Source organism: Periplaneta americana, chromosome 6 (assembly GCF_040183065.1).
Source record: "Periplaneta americana isolate PAMFEO1 chromosome 6, P.americana_PAMFEO1_priV1, whole genome shotgun sequence".
NCBI lineage: Eukaryota > Metazoa > Arthropoda > Insecta > Blattodea > Blattidae > Periplaneta > Periplaneta americana.
In genome coordinates this window covers 181,361,785-181,381,443 of record NC_091122.1, presented here as the reverse complement: position 1 = coordinate 181,381,443, position 19,659 = coordinate 181,361,785, and the positions used below count along the sequence as shown (strand labels likewise).

The 19,659-nt window shown below is 36.0% G+C and overlaps 2 protein-coding genes across 12 annotated transcripts in view; one reads left to right on the top strand and one right to left on the bottom strand.

Annotated features, from left to right (window-relative positions):
* The window catches only part of LOC138702103 (lactosylceramide 4-alpha-galactosyltransferase-like), a 209,972-nt gene extending 191,211 nt beyond the window's left edge, over nt 1–18,761 (bottom strand). The window contains exons 1-2 of one of the 2 annotated variants that reach the window (XM_069829674.1): nt 18,720–18,761; nt 16,851–16,950 (exon numbers count right to left, since the gene is read on the bottom strand). The gene's annotated coding sequence lies outside the window, so the exon portion shown is untranslated. Of the gene's footprint in view, nt 1–16,850; nt 17,134–18,719 lie in introns of those variants that run through there. The other variant, XM_069829675.1, reaches the window with a different exon arrangement.
* Nucleotides 1–19,659, top strand: part of LOC138702100 (lactosylceramide 4-alpha-galactosyltransferase-like) — a 50,190-nt gene that overhangs the window by 10,850 nt on the left and 19,681 nt on the right. Inside the window, exon 2 of one of the 10 annotated variants that reach the window (XM_069829663.1) lies at nt 11,937–12,214. The exons of the other annotated variants lie outside the window; for them this stretch is intronic. The gene's annotated coding sequence lies outside the window, so the exon portion shown is untranslated. The remainder of the gene's footprint in view (nt 1–11,936; nt 12,215–19,659) is intronic. 10 annotated transcript variants of the gene reach the window in all.

Below are 19,659 nucleotides of genomic sequence, written 5' to 3'. Positions count from 1 at the left end.
GTCCATACCAGAGAGTACATCAGCGAAGTGGAAGAGGAGTATTACTGGCAACAGTGGTTTTGATATTACTTCCAGTTCAATTCTTGAAAGTAGAAAAACAGTAGAGAGACCAACTATAAACAATTAACAGATTATGCTCTTTCTTTGCTCTCTCAAAAGGATCAGCAGGTACTGTGATATATAAAGGAAGTATATTTTATGCGGTGGCACAAGCAATAATTAACTTTATTTTATTTACTAGCCGTACCCGTGCGCTCCGCTGCACCCGTTAGAAATAAATATAAAGTAATTACATAATTAAAATAGGACGTTTGATCCAGGGAACATTCGTGTTTGATATAAGAATAAATCGTTTAATATGTTCCTTAATTTAAATTGCATCCAAATAATTAAAATGCTATCATTTTGGTCCAGAGACACTCATTTGATGCAATGACAATTCCTTTAACATGTTTCTTAATTTTTATTACACGAAACCATAGTTTAATGAAGATTGACATCATTTAGATTTAATGTGTATATTTTATTCTACTTGTTACATGTTTCCATTGAATTATGCTAATAACTCAATTTTAACCCTTGTTTTCTACGTATTCAGTAAATGGCGCTTGGCCCACTATGGTTTTGAGCCCTTCAAATAACTTAAATTATAATAATAAATAATAATACGTATTGTATTATATTATATTATATTATATTATATTATATTATATATATTATATTATATCAGAAGTTACTGTAATAACATTATAGCATTATGTCCATCTAGGGAAACTACACTTTCCAATGGTGAAATAATAATTAATAATACAAATCGGTTAATTTAGCTTCCGATATTACTTCATACAAACACAGAAACATTTTCTGTAGGCTATCGTTCATAGTTTTCGATTGTTGCTGTCCAAGGCCCCTTATAGACGAAGTCATTTGTTTTTTAATTCATTACACGGCCTTAGATGGCAGTTATTTTAATTTTAAAACTCATTTATCTCATTAAATATCAGTTCTATCAAAATTTTTCAAAGGATAAAACTTATCGCAAATGATTTGTAAAGAAACTTTTGTTATGTAACATTTTTCACAAAAATCAATAATAAGCGAGATATTTCGATTTATTTAATTCAGGCCCCCTTATAACCCCCCTTTTAAATAATGTATTTTGAATGCCATACAGCCTAAAATCTAAGTTACAACGAACTTAATTTATATTCCAATTTTCATCGAAATCCGTTCAGCCATTATCGCGTGAAAAGGTAACAAACATACAGACAGACAGATATACAAACAAAAATTTCAAAAAAGCGATTTTCGGTTTCAGGGTGGTTAATTATATATGGTAGGACCAATTATTTTTTGGAAAATCGAAAATTACCAGAAAAATTTCGGCTACAGATTTATTATTAGTATAGATGAGTATTTTTTAATTCTCTAGAATGCAGAGTTCTTCCATGAAAAAGATGTCACAAAAGTTTAAAATTTTTCCTTGTTTTAATAGTCGTCCATTTATTAATCAGAGGTTTAAATTCAATCGCAATAAATTCATTTCTATACATCTTGATTACACAACTTTTAACACTACATCACTTCGGAATATGTATTATATGTCTTTCTCGTGTTAAATTTTACCGTACCTGGTTAACATGTTTCGGCCTGCTATTAGTCTTCTCAGAGTTCTGAAGAAGGCCAATAGCAGGCCGAAACATGTTAGGCCCGGCACTGTAAAATTTAACACGAGAAAGACATATAATACATATTCCGAAATTCATTTCTTTTAAAATATATTTATTTGTTACATTCTTGCGATCTAATTTACGAAATTTCCTCGATTCTCTGTTGGTAAAATTACAATATACAATGAGAATCTGAAATAGTGAACATTGTTTTTGCGGATCCTGCAAAGTGGCTTAACTCTGAGTCTATGTGCTCCCGCCTAGAATCGAACTCCCTACGATTGAGACTCCACTGTAAATGTAATTAAATAAATGTAATCAATTATTTGAGATTATTTCAAAATTCTAATGAAGTGTGTCTTATAACTAGTTGAATATTGTAACTATCATAACTTTTAGTGTAATTAATTTTGTTGACACAGATCGCGAGTCATATAATTTAAATATACGTCTTTGTCAAAAGCGGCATAAGTACAATGCAAAGCACTTCCTTCTCCACTTGAAAATAAGCCCTAAACTTGTCCACACGATAAATGATTTAACACTGAAAAATATCACTGATACATTACATACTAGTCGTACGTAAATAGTATAATACTAAGTCCTTATTTCTGTAGTGAAAATTTTACTAAATTGACTTAACTCGTTCTTGCCGTATAATCTTTAAATTATATTTCAGACGCTATTAAAATATTATATCATTCCAGTTATACGTTTTTATCACCTAGCGTTTTTTCTTCATACCCTATTAAACATATAAATGAAGTTTTAGTGTAATTGAATAATCTACGCGTAAAAGAAAACCATTTTTTACGGCTCCATTTATAGGCGACATGTTTCAAACAATCAACGCCATCATAAATTGCGTTCATTTACTCCGTTGAACACAAAATGCTGTTTTACCTTCAAACAATACATTTTCTCTATGTGGCCTATAGGCTTGCTCTACTCTCACATAATAAAACAATATGTCATTCATGATTGAACCTATTGTACTTCGTTTTATTTTCCTTGAAATAATTGCTTCTTCTCTACTAGACTCGCTCTTTAATTCTAAGTGACATTCACAACTTGCATGCGACTTGAAATGCCTTCCTTGGGCACTAACTTGTAGGGTAAGTGCTTGAATTGGCTTCAAAAACTGTATAGACGGAATAATTTTTCTCCACAGATAAATAATACTTACTTACTTACTTATTGGCTTTTCAGGAACCCGGAGGTTCATTGCCGCCCACACATAAGCCCGCCATTGCTCCCTATCCTGAGCAAGATTAATCCATTCTCTATCATCATATCCCACCTTCCTCAAATCCATTTTAATATTATCTTCCCATCTACGTCTCGGCCTCCCTAAAGGTCTTTTTCCCTCCGCCCTCCCAACTAACACTCTATATGCATTTCTGGATTCGCCCATACGTGCTACATGCCCTGCTCATCTCAAACGTCTGGATTTAATGCTCCTAATTATGTCAGGTGAAGAATACAATGCGTGCAGTTCTGTGTTGTGTAACTTTCTCCATTCTCCTGTAACTTCATCCCTCTTAGCCCCAAATATTTTCCTAAGCACCTTATTCTCAAACACCCTTAATCTCTGTTCCTCTCTCAAAGTGAGAGTCCAAGTTTCACAACCATACAGAACAACCGGTAATATAACTGTTTTATAAATTCTAAATTTCATATTTTTCGACAGCAGACTGGATGATAAAAGTTTCTCAACGGAATAATAACAGGCATTTCCCATATTTATTCTGTGTTTAATTTCCTCCCGAGTATCATTTATATTTGTTACTGTTGCTCCCAGATATTTGAACTTCTCCACCTCTTCAAAAGATAAATTTCCAATTTTTATATTTCCATTTCGTACAATATTCTCGTCACGAGACATAATCATATACTTTGTCTTTTCGGGATTTACTTCCAAAACCTATCTCTTTACTTGCTTCAAGTAAAATTCCCGTGTTTTCCCTAATCGTTTGTGAATTTTCTCCTAACATATTCACGTCATCCGTATAGACAAGCAGCTGATGTAACCCGTTCAATTTCAAACCCTCTCTGTTATCCTGGACTTTCCTAATGGCATACGCTAGAGAAAAGTTAAAAAGTAAAGGTGATAGTACATCTCCTTGCTTTAGCCCACAGTGAATTGGAAACGTATCTAACAGAAACTGACCTATACGAACTCTGCTGAACGTTTCACTGAGACACATTTTAATTAATCGAACTAGTTTCTTGACAGATAAATAGTAATTAAAAAATAAGTAAAAATCGTTGTAGTATTTCAGGTCGGTCTTTGTTTTACACAGTCAATTGCATAGACCACTTTTGCACTTCCAATATATATAAGCACAAGCTGTATAGGCATGCAGGGACAAACCTTGGTTTTTAACAACCGCGCAATGATGCCTGTATGAGCGTGATGCGACACACAGAAGTCAAATCTGTATTTATTTAGGAGGATCGATTTTAATAGCCACGCGCGTGACTATTGAATATTGTAGTAGTGTGTTGTGCACTTGGTATGCTACTTCGTATATCTGTATTATATTTAACCTGGGGATATTTTATTTCACAATTTGACGCAGCTAAAAGCTGTCCGTTTTACGGTTTATCTCACGTGTTGACTCTCAACCGACCGCTCGGCGGGCTGTGTGGGCAGCTGCGCTCTTCATTGCCGCATACGCTGAGCTTCCGAGGACGGGCCCTCGCAAAATAAATGCACTGTATTTTTTCCGCTTCCTTCCATTGCTTTGCCAGATGCTTTATAAGTGAGTAATAGTTGCAATGTACTTCATTAAAACGCCCGGTAAATTTGTATATTAGTATTAAACAACGATTTTCGTCGTGATAGTAGCGGTAGAGCAGAAGGAGCAGCAACAGTAGCAGTACTACACTTCGTTCCATAATGTCTGACAAGCGACGTAAACATTGCCGGCAGAGAGAGACTTTAGTTTCAGTTTTAGGCGCCGCTGTCTTATATCTCGTCATAGCGAATTCGGATTCTATGATTTTAACGGATATTACAGTTCCCATGCGTCTACATTCCACCTCCTGGATTTCGACGAGAAAGCAAGGAGGGCGTTCTATCTAGAAAAAGCGCTTTCAGAATAAGAAGGCATATAAGGCGGAGCTAGTTCAGGCCGGTCTATCTCGACTAGCCAGTGCAAGTGAAGCGGTGTTGCCTAGTTAAATCGTCGCGAAGTCTCGCTGAAGCGTTGCGTATTATTTTCTTTCTTGCGCACACAATGCTTATGGCTAGGAATGAATTTTAAGCTATGGCATTCGATAGAGCTCCGAATTCTGAATCCAACAGTACAAGAATGGCAATTGTATGTCAACTGGTTCGCGTGTTATCGCTTTAAGACTAAACAGAGATATCCAACCTACAGCATAGAACATATTTTGCTCTGAATTCAGTCTCTGTAAACGAAGATAGATTCTGTTTATTTTCAAATTCAGATGTGGACTGTTTTCTCTTGTGTGATGTGTAACTTACCGTAACAAGTCTCTTGAAGGGATTGCAATTGGCTCTGGTGTTTCATCTGTTACACGCAAAGGGATAGTCCAACACTCACAAAAGCGATGAGTATGGTATTTTTGTATATAATTTTTTTAAAGGACTAACTTATGATTCAGTGCGTGTCAGTTCTTCACGAACAAAGAATCTAACTGCAGAGACGTGTGGTTTAGAAGTGCATACGTTATCTCATATTCTCGGACAGGACAAAGAGACAATTAAAATAGGTGGTATACTTGAATTTACCTCTCCTGGAAAATAACGCAAAACAAACGTGTTAATTATTTGTACAATTTTCATAACCGTGTATTACTTCATCGTACGATATTTTAAATACATTAGTAGTATGTGTTAGCAGTGCCATTAAAATAGAACGTGGAAAGAAGAAGAAAGCTGAGAATAATCATAGGTACGAGTTTCACTTTTCATTGGAATATTACATGGTATAAGACGAAATATTGCATAAACATGAGATATTTGGATGATATTGTAAACATAAACACTCCTGCCTCTTTTTCCATGAATTATACGAAGAGCATTAACAACATTCTTCCTTAAGAGCGTTAGAAAACTTTATAAAATGAAGCACATTAACTACATTTCACTTTTAAAATAAATACAGGCATGCTAGGAACGAGGAGATTTTATAATTCCAAAACTCAATTTCTATTTTAAAAGCCTTTCGTTACATATATTACACTTCATGCGATTTTCTCTAATATGCAATTTTATCTTCAATATATTAACGATATTATTGGATTACGGTTTTCATATTCGCTTCTGTACATCTACCTTCACTCATAGGTTTATATTGCCACAGGTCAGAGTGATAGAACATAGAATCCTGGACTTCTAGGTAGGTATAAGCTTGAGGATTAAATTAAATTAGATAGGCTTGATTTAATAAAGTAAAAGAAAGTAATCTTCAGTTTCAATATGAGTACTGAATTAGGCCTACATATGAACAGATATGCTTATATTCTTATAGCCGGATTCTTAGCCAGAATATGGAACACTGGACCTCTAGATATGTAAAAATTATATGATAAAATAAAATTAGATAGACTTAGTTCATCAGAGAAAAATAAAATAATCTACAGTTCCCGTATGAGTAGGTCTACTGAATTATATATGAACACACATTATGATTACGTTGCATTATAGTCAGATTCGTAACCAGAATGTAGAACCCTGGACCCCTAGGTATGTATAAGCTAGAGAATTAAATTAAATTAAGTAAGCTTCATTTAACGGAGGAAAAATAAAATACTTTCCAACTTCAATACTAAATTACGTATCTACAGATATGTTTTCGTTTTGTTATCGCTGTATTCTTAGGCTGCCCCTACAAACAAACTGCACCTTATCTTTCCTCTGGAGAAATAAACAATAATAAATTCAGCTTTGCTGTACAAGGAAGTCTGAGTAAGAATTAAAACATTCATTCTCAGACATTTAAAAGTTAATTTCTACATATCTGTCACTTTATTTCGCAAGTCAGTGACTCCAAGAGCTATAGTCGGAGGCACCGATTTTGGCAGATGACCTCGATGACATTTCCAGTAGGCGAGCCAATATTGTTTGTGTAAGCTGCGAGAATGAGATGCGATAACATTCTGAGTCGTTCATATTTTCATAACAGCAGCTCATATCAATTATCCTTATTATGAAACACACCACGGTACAGTCCTACTCAAAGAATACCTTTAATAAATGTAAATGACTTCCGTTCGCAATGATTTTACAATACGTCTCCTACATTTTCTAAATTAAATTAATTCTTAATTACAAGGAAAATTCTACCCTTACCAGATCAATATACAAGATTTGTCCAGTAATAATCTAGGGATCGTCTACTGGTGGTGCGACAATTGAAGTTAATAAAATTACGATTCTTCTTAATAATCAAAATATAATTTGGTTAATTGGGTAAAATTGCATGCTGCGGAAGTTAGATTTATATAAGAGTATAATAAATAGGATTGTAATGGATATTACAAGGGCAATAATTTCTTCACACGCACATTGTGAATAGAACAGAGAAGAAACAATTTAAAAATATTCGAAATCGTACAAAATATCGGAGAAACCAATTTTCCCTGCACAAATTGCACCAATTGAAAAATATAATTACCATTCACAATAAATATTGTATTTTATGGATTCTAAAAAGTTGTTTATTAATCTAGAGGTATTGGCTGATGACTATACTAAATTCCAGCACAACATTCATTCAGAATATGTAGGAATTACACTTTGGATTTTACTAAATGTACAGGCCTACTATCAAAAGGTGTTACATACCCCCTTAAATACTGTACATGTGTTACCTGTGCGATATCCGATGTTTAATTTTTAAAAATATAATTCATAGTACTGAAACTGCCATATTGAATTCGTACAAATTGTATTATTCGTAATTTTCGTCTCGAAAACCCCTAAGATATCTAATTTAATTTTTCACCCATTTTTGTTCCACTCCACCACTTTAGGGACAAAGTCGGACTAAATAATACCTTATTCGTATTCTGTGATCGCAAAGATCCCCATATATCGACTTTCATCGAGATCGGATGACATGAGATTTCTCACTCCCTTCTGCCTTTTCATTAGTACCTTAGGATATGGTATTTAAAAAATCTAAGAATGTTTAACCAATACTGTAGAGAGTAACCTTCACTTTAAATTTTACGTCTCTAGTTAAACATAATTTAGTGAATTTTTAAAATAAACATTATTTCAAGGGACTAGCCTACATGAAATTGAATTTTTTTACTTTTCTTATACATTTTAGAAACAATTCTGAGAGATGAGATGAATAGTCTAACCCAATTTTATGAGTGAATCTTTGTATTAAATTTAAAGGCTGCACATCTGCTGGTTAAACAAAATAAATCGGTATAATTATTTTGATCATTACTGCCTCCCATCTTCCATCCCTTAATGTTCGTATTTCGTAAAACTCAGTCTTATCTATTGACTAAGGATTAACATATTTCCATATATGTAACAGATTATATTTCCATTTCGTACAATATTCTGGCCACGAGACATAATCATATACTTTGTCTTTTCGGGATTTACCACCAAACCTATCGCTTTATTTACTTCAAGTAAAATTTCCGTGTTTTCCCTAATCGTTTGTGGAGTTTTTCCTAACATATCCACGTCATCCGCATAGACAAAAAGCTGATGTAACCCGTTCAATTCCAAACCCTCTCTGTTATCCTGAACTTTCCTAATGGCATATTCTAGAGCGAAGTTAAAAAGTAAAGGTGATAGTGCATCTCCTTGCTTTAGCCCGCAGTGAATTGGAAAAGCATCAGATAGAAACTGGCCTATACGGACTCTGCTGTAAGTTTCATTGAGACACATTTTAATTAATCGAACAAGTTTCTTGGGAATACCAATGACACGTATAGACTACTGTAATATTTGTTTCGTTTTTGGAGGTGACTGTCCAGAGTGCACAAATACTCGGGCGTGCATGTTTACTCTTATGTCCTACCCATTCCACTGCGACAGAGATAACAGCCGATCTTGCAAGCGGTGAGAACTCGCTCTCCAGATTGTATTAAGAAAATCCATCTGCCAAAATCCCTGGCGCGACCTATACTGATCTATGAAGCGAAGAAGTAATAAAAATTGAGATGAGAATTACTTCAGTAAGAGTAATTATATTTAAACATTACACACAATGAAGAAACAGGTCTCGACCCGCTCGCTCAGCGAGAGTGCTGCTACTGATATGTTCTGTCCGTATCTGTTGTCTCTGTCTTCCACGTCTCGTGCACCGTGTGACAACGTCGAACTGTTGCTAGCACTCAATTGGCTTAGGCCATATGCCTTCTTATTCTGAAACCGCTATAGTGTCACACTTTTCCATGTTGACCTGACAGGCTTTCTGACCCACGACAGGGCCGACCTTGACTTTGAGACGATGCTTATCAGCAGAACATCGGTGGCGGTCGCCAAGTGGCGAAGTGCTACGAAATCCTCTCTCTATAAGGGCCCTTTCACAATGAAAATTAAACATAACCGTAACATAAACACAGAAGTTTGCGCTCAGGCTACCAAATGGGATCATTCACAATGATTCACATAAGCATTGACATAAACATTACCATAAGACGTTAACACGAAAGTTTGCAAACTCCAAACTTTCATGCTTATGCTTACGTGATTTGCGAACAGAACACAATCGTGGAGCGCTGAAGTATACGACAGAATATGAGGAAATGGCGTCGTTGTTATGTTTCCATGGTTACCAAGTATGTTTGCGGTTATGTTTATGTTCCCATCGTGAATGATAGTATGACTTCTTGATTTTACCGTAACGTTTATATTCTTAAATTAACGCTTACGTTATGTTTAATTTTCATTGTGAATGAGCCTTAATAGCCGCTACGTCCATACGGGCTATTCCATATGAAATCGGTCAGTAAAAAACCTCGCATTTTTTAATACTCTAATTTTTTTCCCTGTTTATTACAAGGTGCTGAGGACAGTGCATTTTCAAAAATATACTATCGAAAGTCAAACGGTTTTCGTACTGTTGAGCGACAAATTTAGCGTATTTTATAAAAACAAGCCTCTTTCAGCGCTCAGAACTCTGGAACCATTTACTGCAGAACATTGAACGGCAGCTCATTTTGAAGCTGACGTTTGGTAGGTTATGTTAAGAAGTAATCCTTATTTTTTTTGTATACAGAGAGACCGATAATCTGATTTTGCTTACTTTTAGGCTTTTTGCCAGTTTGTAAAAATGTAAAAAATATCGAGAAAAAACCTTGGATTATTAAGAGGGATTCGGCATTGTTTGCTTAGTCTCTCGGCCTTGCTTGTCTCGGCTAGCTCCCGTCTCACAGTCAGCTGGTAATTCACGCGCGTGCTATTTATTTTCTTTATTTGAAATTTTCAATACTTTCTTATCAATGGTGCACCAGTAAAAAATATATGTTTATTTGTACTTTCAATGCGGAATCTAACCATATATATTTAAAATATTTTTTCGTGGTCAAAGGCGTCTTAGTGAAGAAAAATCTAAATTTCTCCATTTCCATAAAAAGTAAGAAAAATTGTTTACATGTCAATATAAACTTTAATTTCTCAGCATCAAAATAAATCATGATTTTGATCATTGGGTGAAAGGGTTTCGGAGCCACAACAGTTTAAAGTTGCTAATTTTATGAAAATACGATAAATTTAAATATTTTAAATTTAAACACTGTGAAATATGCTCTAGAGTATGCCATTAGGAAAGTCCGGGATGACAGAGAGGTTTTGGAATTGAACGGGTTACATCAGCTGCTTGTCTATGCGGATGACGTGAATATGTTAGGAGAAAATCCACAAACGATTAGGGAAAACACGGGAATTTTACTGGAAGCAAGTAAGAGATAGGTTTGGAAGTAAATCCCGAAAAGACAAAGTATATGATTATGTCTCGTGACGAGAATATTGTACGAAATGGAAATATAAAAATTTGAAATTTATCTTTTGAAGAGTTGGAGAAGTTCAAATATCTGGGAGCAACAGTAACAAATATAAATGATACTCGGGAGGAAATTAAGCACAGAATAAATATGGGAATGGCTGTTATTATTCGGTTGAGAAACTTTTGTCATCCACTCTGCTGTCGAAAAATCTGAAAGTTAGAATTTATAAAACAGTTATATTACCGGTTGTTCTTTATGGTTATGAAACTTGGACTCTCACTTTGAGAGAGGAACATAGGTTAAGGAGAAAGTTACACAACACAGAACTGCACGCATTGTATTCTTCACCTGACATAATTAGGAACATTAAATCCAGACGTTTGAGATGGGCAGGGCATGTAGCACGTATGGGTGAATCCAGAAATGCATATAGAGTGTTAGTTGGGAGGCCGGAGGGAGAAAGACCTTTAGGGGGGCTGATACGTAGATGGGAAGATAATATTAAAATGGATTTGAGGGAGATGGGATATGATGATAGAGACTGGATTAATCTTGCACAGGATAGAGACCGATGGCGGGCTTATGTGAGGGCGGCAATGAACCTCCGGGTTCCTTAAAAGCCAGTAAGTAATAATAATAATAATAATAATAATAATAATAATAATAATAATAATAATAATAATAATAACGGAGAAAGAACTGCACTCATTGTATTCTTCACCTGACGTAATTAGGAACATTAAATCCAGACGTTTGAGATGGGCAGGGCATGTAGCACGTATGGGCGAAATTAGAAATGCATATAGAGTGTTAGTTGGGAGACCGGCGGGAAAAGGACCTTTGGGGAGGCCGAGACGTAGATGGGAAGATAATATTAAAATGGATTTGAGGGAGGTGGGATATGATGATAGAGAATGGATTATTCTTGTTCAGGATAGAGACCAATGGCGGGCTTATGTGAGGGCGGCAATGAACCTCCGGGTTCCTTAAAAGCCAGTCAGTAAGTAAGTAAGTAAGTAAGTATGTATGTATGAAGTTCTAATGCCTCAAACTTTGCACAAAGCATTGCATCACAGTTGTCAACGGACAGAAAAAGTTTCATTGTATTTAAAAATTGCAAGGTCAATTTTCTCTATATTTCAGTCGATTTGAGATGGAATAGCCCATATTCATTACTCGTCCAAATATAATAAAATGAGTGCAAGGAAAATCTTTGCAATAAAAGCTCACTATTGTATTTCCTCCGATGTGAGCAACAGAGTTCCAGCACTTTGTCTGCAGTTCTAATAACTGTCGATGTGTTTCCACGTGCAGACAGGGATGCCGTGGCCACTCGCGACAGTCTTCGTACTAAAAAGCACACTGGGACGTGTCGAGCCGCTGAACCTGTCGACCCGTAATTGGGAATTGACCTCAAGTGGCATCATTCGCTACGGATGTGCACTATTAAGAAGGGACTTCGCCCCGCACCTAATTGTTCTCAGCTTTCTTCGCTAATCGTGGCAGCAGATGGATCCCATAGCTTCGTCCAGTGGTCTGACGTCGGTATGTGCGGTGTTACAGCTTCTTATGTGTTAGGATCAAATAACAGGGTAAGTGTAACCAAAACATTTCCATATCTCATGCTTAAAGTTGTGAAAGTACTCGTCCAAGATGAAACTTAAGTTGCATGCAGTTTTCAATTGCGCAATGTGAAAGTACTCGTCCACGGTGCAACTTAAATTGTATGCAATTGTTATATTCGACCTCGGAGCAACTTAAATTGTATGCAATTGTTATATTCGACCTCGGAGCAACTTAAATTGTATGCAATTGCTATATTCGTCCTCGGAGCAACTTAAATTGTATGCAATTGTTATATTCGTCCTCGGAGCAACTTAAATTGTATGCAATTGTTATATTCGTCCGCGGAAGAACTTAAATTTAACGCAGTTTTTAATTGCGCAATGTGAAAGTACTCGTCCACGGTGGAACTTAAATTGCATGCAATTGTTATATTCGTCCTCGGAGCAACTTAAATTGTATGCAATTGTTATATTCGTCCTCGGAGAAATTTAAATTGTATGCAATTGTTATATTCGTCCTCGGAACAACTTAAATTGTATGCAATTGTTATATTCGTCCTCGGAACAACTTAAATTGTATGCAATTGTTATATTCGTCCGCGGAGCAACTTAAATTTCACGCAGTTTTTAATTACGCAATGTGAAAGTACTCGTCCACGGTGCAACTTAAATTGCATGCAATTGTTATATTCGTCCTCGGAGCAACTTAAATTTCACGCATTTTTTAATTGCTCAATGTGAAAGTACTCGTCCACGGTGTAACTTAAATTGCAATCAAATTGTTATATTCGTCCGCGGAGCAACTTAAATTTCACGCAGTTTTTAATTGCGCAATCTGAAAGTACTCGTCCACGGTGCAAATTAAATTGTATGCAATTGTTATACTCGTCCACGGAACAACTTAAATTTCATGCAGTTTTTAATTGCGCAATCTGAAAGTACTCGTCCACGGTGCAAATTAAATTGTATGCAATTGTTATACTCGTCCACGCAACACCTTAAATTTCATGCAATTTTTAATTGCGCAATCTGAAAGTACTCGTCCACGGTGCAAATTAAATTGTATGCAATTGTTATACTCGTCCACGGAACAACTTAAACTTCACGCACTTTTTAATTGCGCAATGTGAAAGTACTCGTCCACGGTGCAACTTAAATTGCATGCAATTGTTATATTCGTCCTCGGAGCAACTTAAATTTCACGCAGTTTTTAATTACGCAATGTGAAAGAACTCGTCCACGATACAACTTAAATTGTATGCAATTGTTATATTCGTCCTCGGAACAACTTAAATTTCATGCAGTTTTTAATTGCGCAATGTGAAAGTACTCGTCCACGGTGCTTCAATACCAACAGACACAGAGAAAGTCAGCAATTAAGTTAGACATATATAATTGACAATGTATCGATCGATGCCGAATTTAATTTCGCTATCTTTGGACACATTAAGTAAAGCAGTAACCGATTTCTCGTCTAGGAATGGCCTACGAGACAATTTCATTACACAGAGTACAAAATAGCAAACAGATAGGAGTTCGAGTGACAACAAATTTGAAATGAACTTAAAATAACTTGATTCGGCGTATAATTTAAAAAATAACCGACCGTTCGGCAAATTGAGGACAATAACCGATTATCAGGGTAAACCGGCGAGCAAAAGTAACCGGTAATTAACCGGTTAACCGCATTAAAATAACGGATTATTTTTTCCAATCCCTACATGGAACTGTACCCACTAAATCTCGGCCTGACTAACACAGCTCTGTTTGCAGAAATCGTGTGTAAACATACTTAGTCCAGATAACGAACTGAGACCGCGAAATACCAAACACAAGACGTGTTGTGATGACACAGACTTCTAGCTGTTGGTATGAACGATAAGCTCCAATATCTTTCGTATAAACATAACATGAATTCCATACACGTGTGTCCACAATCTGTGAATCTCCAACAAACTCCGTGCCGATATGAATCACGAATAGTATGCAGGCGTTGGTATCTTGTAGGCACATTCTGTAAGTGTTCTTAGTTCTCATCTAGTTCCGATCGAGGTGTAGTGTAAGGCTTAAAATCCAAACTGCGGTATTCCGTCTCAGGATCTGATGACTGTCAATAGAAACGGCGCAGCAGCCGGTAGGATCATAGAATTTGCAGGCGATATAACGAAAGTTAAAGCTGTTTTCCAAAGTGATGTGCTATACAGCGGAAATTCTCCACAACAATTATTAGTCTCAGGTAATCCTAATGTATTTCAAATTTCCAAGACTAGTCCTTAATTAAGTTCAAGCTGTTAATTCATATTTTTAGTTAATGATATCAGATCCCACAAAGCTTTTAAAGTACAGTATGATCGAGAATAAAGTATACCGAAACTAAAGAACATGGAATTTAATTGGGAAACATGCAGTATCAACCAGTAATGTATACATGTTGTAAAAATTCTCCATTATTCCTTAGACGTGTTTCGTAACGCTCCTGAAGATTACTGAACATTTTTATTATTGTCGCTGTTGTTACAGGGTGAAAAGTAATTAAACCGACAAACTCCGGGAGGTTGTATGGAACACCAAAACAAACGGTTTTCTCTAATGTCATATTTTCCTCAGACGCTTTATTAAACCGACAGAAGTTGTACGTGTTCTTCAGTTCATGACGAGTCTACAATTCACATTTTGTTGTACGTGTTGACCCGGTGCAGTGTTTTATTAAACCGGTCTGGTGGTGCAGACATTTGCTGCAGCAGGGGAAAAAAACGATCATCCCGAAGTCTTTCACCGCGTTAGGCAATCCATGTCCCACCGATGTAATCTTTGTGTACAGGCCTAGATCATATAGATAGATAGGTCGGCCTTGTAGGTTTTGAAGTTGTTAACTTTTGTCAGGTTTACTACCCTGCTATCTAGTTGTTACGTAAGGAGTCACGTCGTAATTATCATTTGAATTGCATTAGCGACTGTACTGCCATCTCGTGTTCGTTTACGGCGGACGGGTGGCGATCCTGGCGGTTGTTCTCTTCAAAGTGCAAACGATTTTAACATAGCGATGACCTATCTGTTACACATATGAACTAGGGTAAAGGTCAATGAAGGTATTTTTCAACATCTTTTACAGTGATTTTAATGTGTAAATGTTTTAGGCCTATAAGAGAAGCAATAAAGCATGGCAACGGTTTGTGTTACGTTAAGATCTGGTGTCCTCGCGAAATAGTGCCTCACAGCACAATATGACATTAAAGAAAAGTGTTTGTGTTGGTGTCCCATACAACCTCCCGGAGTTTGTCGGTTTAATTACTTTTCACCCTGTAGAGTGAAGGACATGTCTGATGTCTGATGACAAATGGAATCCAATACAGAATAAACATCTTTAAAGGGGGATCCTACCGAATTTTGGGACTAAAATGGCCCGGAAACCAAAAGTGGGGTTTTGACAAAAAATCATACTCCAACCCTTATTTCACATGGGCATATGGTAGTGAATGGAAAATGAACAGAATTGTTGAAAGGTTTTTATGTGTCTATATGTCTTCGGATATTGTGAAAGAATCTGGCAATCTTCTTCAATTAGTAACAATTTAATAAACTTCCTTTCGAAAGTAACGATTTTTCCTTTCGAATCACAAACATTTGAAACGTTCTGTTTAAATTGGTAGTAAAATGTCCTCTAGATACGAATTCCAAAAGCTAACTGCATGCTGCATGAAATATGACAGATAGGCTGCGTCGTGATGACGTCACATCACTGTGATTGTGCGGTCCTCTTGTATTTCTGTAGGTCTGGTACGCTACGTCTAGCGCTGTCAATGCACACGTTGTGCTATGAAAACAGTTTTGTTGATGAAATGAGCACGAAGCAAGATGGTGATTATGCAGTGGATTATATCGCATCACTAAAATAATAGTGTCGTAACTCCTAAAAATTGAATTTTGACTTACAGGCGGTTTTCTAATATCTATTTAAACCTCTGTCAAATAGCAGAACTGTCGTATCTCTAAGTTCAAACGTAAAGTCTGCAGGGCTCGTACTAATACTTGGCAATCATACGACTTTGAAATGTTTATCTTGCATTTATTCAAACAAACTTTCGGTAGTTATGACTGTATTATTTTTAGAGTCATAGTAGAGTGTGACGTCACCTTTACAAATGCGTGCCCATAATGCTCGCTTCCAATAAGCGAGCACCTGCACATCGTATATAGATCTAAGGGCTGCCAAGGTCGGACTAATAGTGAAAAAGAACTCTGAGACAACATTATGAATCATAAAAAAATGTCTTACCAAAGAATGCACATTAACAAGAGTTAAATGCGTCGTACATAACTGTAAGATACAGTTCTCTGACTTTGGCGTTGCCAAAGCAACCCGAAATAAAAGAACGTTGAAATTCCATTTCCGTATACATGTAACAGAGTAAGCAGTATAGTTAACCGACGATATTGCTACGCTGTTGTGGAAGATATTCCAGCAGTTTCACCCTTTACGTACAGTTGAACGAAGAAAAATCATTAGGTTGTGTAAACGCCAAGAATTCTTTGGTATCAGTACAGGCTAAATACTGTACATAGTGCCAGCATTTCAACTAGGCCTACTTAAAAATAGAATATTTCGTCAAAATTTAGGCAGGACATTGCTAGAAACTCAATGTTGAAAATCCATGCAACTTACCCATGTTCTGCTACTGCCCATCAGCTCCGTAAGTGCATGAAAGCTGTCCCCACGAACTGCACCAGTAGGCTGCGGTCCCCGTCCACTTCAGATCAGCATACTTTAAAAAACAAACAAAATAACATTCAAAGGAATCAAAAGAAAAAGACATACGGTTATTGAAAACTAATACCTCTTTTTGAGGGGGAGGGGGTATTGTTTACTTCTCTACAAGTCGTCGCATGGAGGGGAAAGATTTACTACTCACGTTTACAAAAGCTATTACAGCTTCAAAGTTATCATTCATTCAATCATTCCAGTTCATCATTTCTTTCACCATTCATTCATTCATTTCTCCACTCATTCATTCCTTTCTTCATTCCTTCTTCCTTCATTCGTTCATTCATTTATTCATCCATTTCTTTCTTCATTCATTCGTTCATTTATGCACTCATTCCTTCTTTTCTTCATTCATTCATTCATTCCTTCTTTCTTCATTCGTTCATCCATTTATTCATTCACTCCTTTCTTCAGTCATTCATTCATTCCTGTCTTCATTCATTCATCATTCAGTCAGTCCTTCCTTCATTTCTTTTTCATTCATTCATTCATTCCTCTCTTTCTTCATTCATTCACTCATTCCTCCCTTTCTTCATTTATTCATTCATTCCTTTCTTCATTCATTTACTCATTCATTCATTCTTTTCTTCATTCATTCATTCCCCCCTTTCTTCATTCATTCTCTTATTCCTCCCTTTCTTCATTCATTCATTCCTTCCTTTCTTCATTCATTCGTTCACTTCTTCATTCATTCATTCATTCCTTTCTCCATTCATTCATTCCTTCTTTCATTCCTTTCTCCATTCATTCATTCCTTCATTCATTCATTCTTTTCTTCATTCATTTTTTCTTCATTCATTCATTCCTTCCTTTCTTCATTCATTCATTCTTTCCTTTCTTCATTCATTCATTCCTTCCTTTCTTCATTCATTCATTCATTCCTTTCTTCATTCATTCATTCCTTCCTTTCTTCATTCATTCATTCCTTCCTTCTTTCATTCATTCCTTTCTTTCTTCATTCATTCATTAATTCATTCATTCTTTTCTTTCTTCATTCATTCCTTTCATTCATTCACACCTTCCATTCATTCATTCATACCTTCCATTCATTCCTTCCTTTCTTCATTCATTCATTCCTTTCTTCATTAATTAATTCATTGCTTCCTTTCTTCATCCATTCACTCACTCATTCATTCATCTACCCCAGTCCACAATTTCTTTCACTTTTTACCCATTCATTCGCCCACACATCCCAATCGATCATTTTTTTTTCATCTTGTACCAAACCAGCCAATCATCCATCCATTCATCCACCTACCCGCCTAGCCATGAAATCTAGCTCACTGAACTAGTGAACGGATATTTTACTTCCCTCAGAATTAGAATTTTTTTTTATATTTCTACTGATAATCGCTTAGCTTGTAATCCGTGGTCCACACAAAGTTTTGCAGCAAACCGATAGGTATACAGTCACATGGGCCTGCAGTACTTGCTGAGCGACCTGCAGGTGTTTGTGCTTCAATTCCATACATAGATATGAATTACGTACAAGAATTTACTGGAAGAAGTTCGCTGTTCAATGCATGATGCTATTACGTGAAAACTATACAGAACCAATTTATGTTGCATTTTTACAAGATAAATATAAAAATGGGAGACAGTAATTAGTTACCGTAGTTCAGTGGGCAAAACAAAATCTTAATCATATTGCCATTCATCTCTCGTTTCCCTCCTTCAAGTACTTATAAAGCCATCGTAGCAAAGATACCGATTTTTGGATAGTATTATGTCTACTAAGGTACAAGTACTCATAATATTGTGAATACATACCTATATCAGTAGGTTTCGAAGTTCTCGATTATCTAGCTCCAGACTTCTTGCAAGAAATCTGCAACATAAAATTACGGTTCAAAATTAGTGAAAATAAAAAACGTTTCACAATTTCTCCACCCACTACACTGTTGAGCGACGGATCAATCTCACCTAGGCTTCCCGCTCTGAGTTACTTTTTCAATAATTCCATAATATAACTTGAATAATTATATTAAAAACAATATCGTGATGATTAAATATTAAAATATATTCCTTCCTGTCAACAAACGTCCACACGCCACCAAAGACAACCGGGTACTGAATACCTGTCGTCCGTGACCAGCCCCGAGCTGGTAAAAGCTGTTCGGGTCTCTAGTAGAACGCACACCAGCAGAGCATAAGTTAGTGTACCTCGAAAAACGATAACTCACAATATAATTATTAATCTACACCAGAAGGTTTCTTAGCATTTATAAATAAAGTTAATAATGTAGAACTGTCTGAGGGTGTCTACACAGAACAAACGAAACTGAGCAAATGGGAACAGACTGGAAAAAGGTTTGCCTCGTTATGCTTTGCATACATCGACGTGAATGTTAGGAGTAAATCCACAAACAATTAGGAAAAACACGGGAATTTTACTTGAAGCAAGTAAAGAGATAGGTTTGGAAGTAAATCCCGAAAAGACAAAGTATATGATTATGTCTCGTGACCAGAATATTGTACGAAATGGAAATATAAAAATTGGAAATTTATTCTTTGAAGAGGTGCAAAAATTCAAATAACTGGGAGCAACAGTAACAAATATAAATGACACTCGGGAGGAAATTAAACGCAGAATAAATATGGGAAATGCCTGTTATTATTCGGTTGAGAAGCTTTTATCATCCAGTCTGCTGTCAAAAAATCTGAAAATTAGAATTTATAAAACAGTAATATTACCGGTTGTTCTGTATGG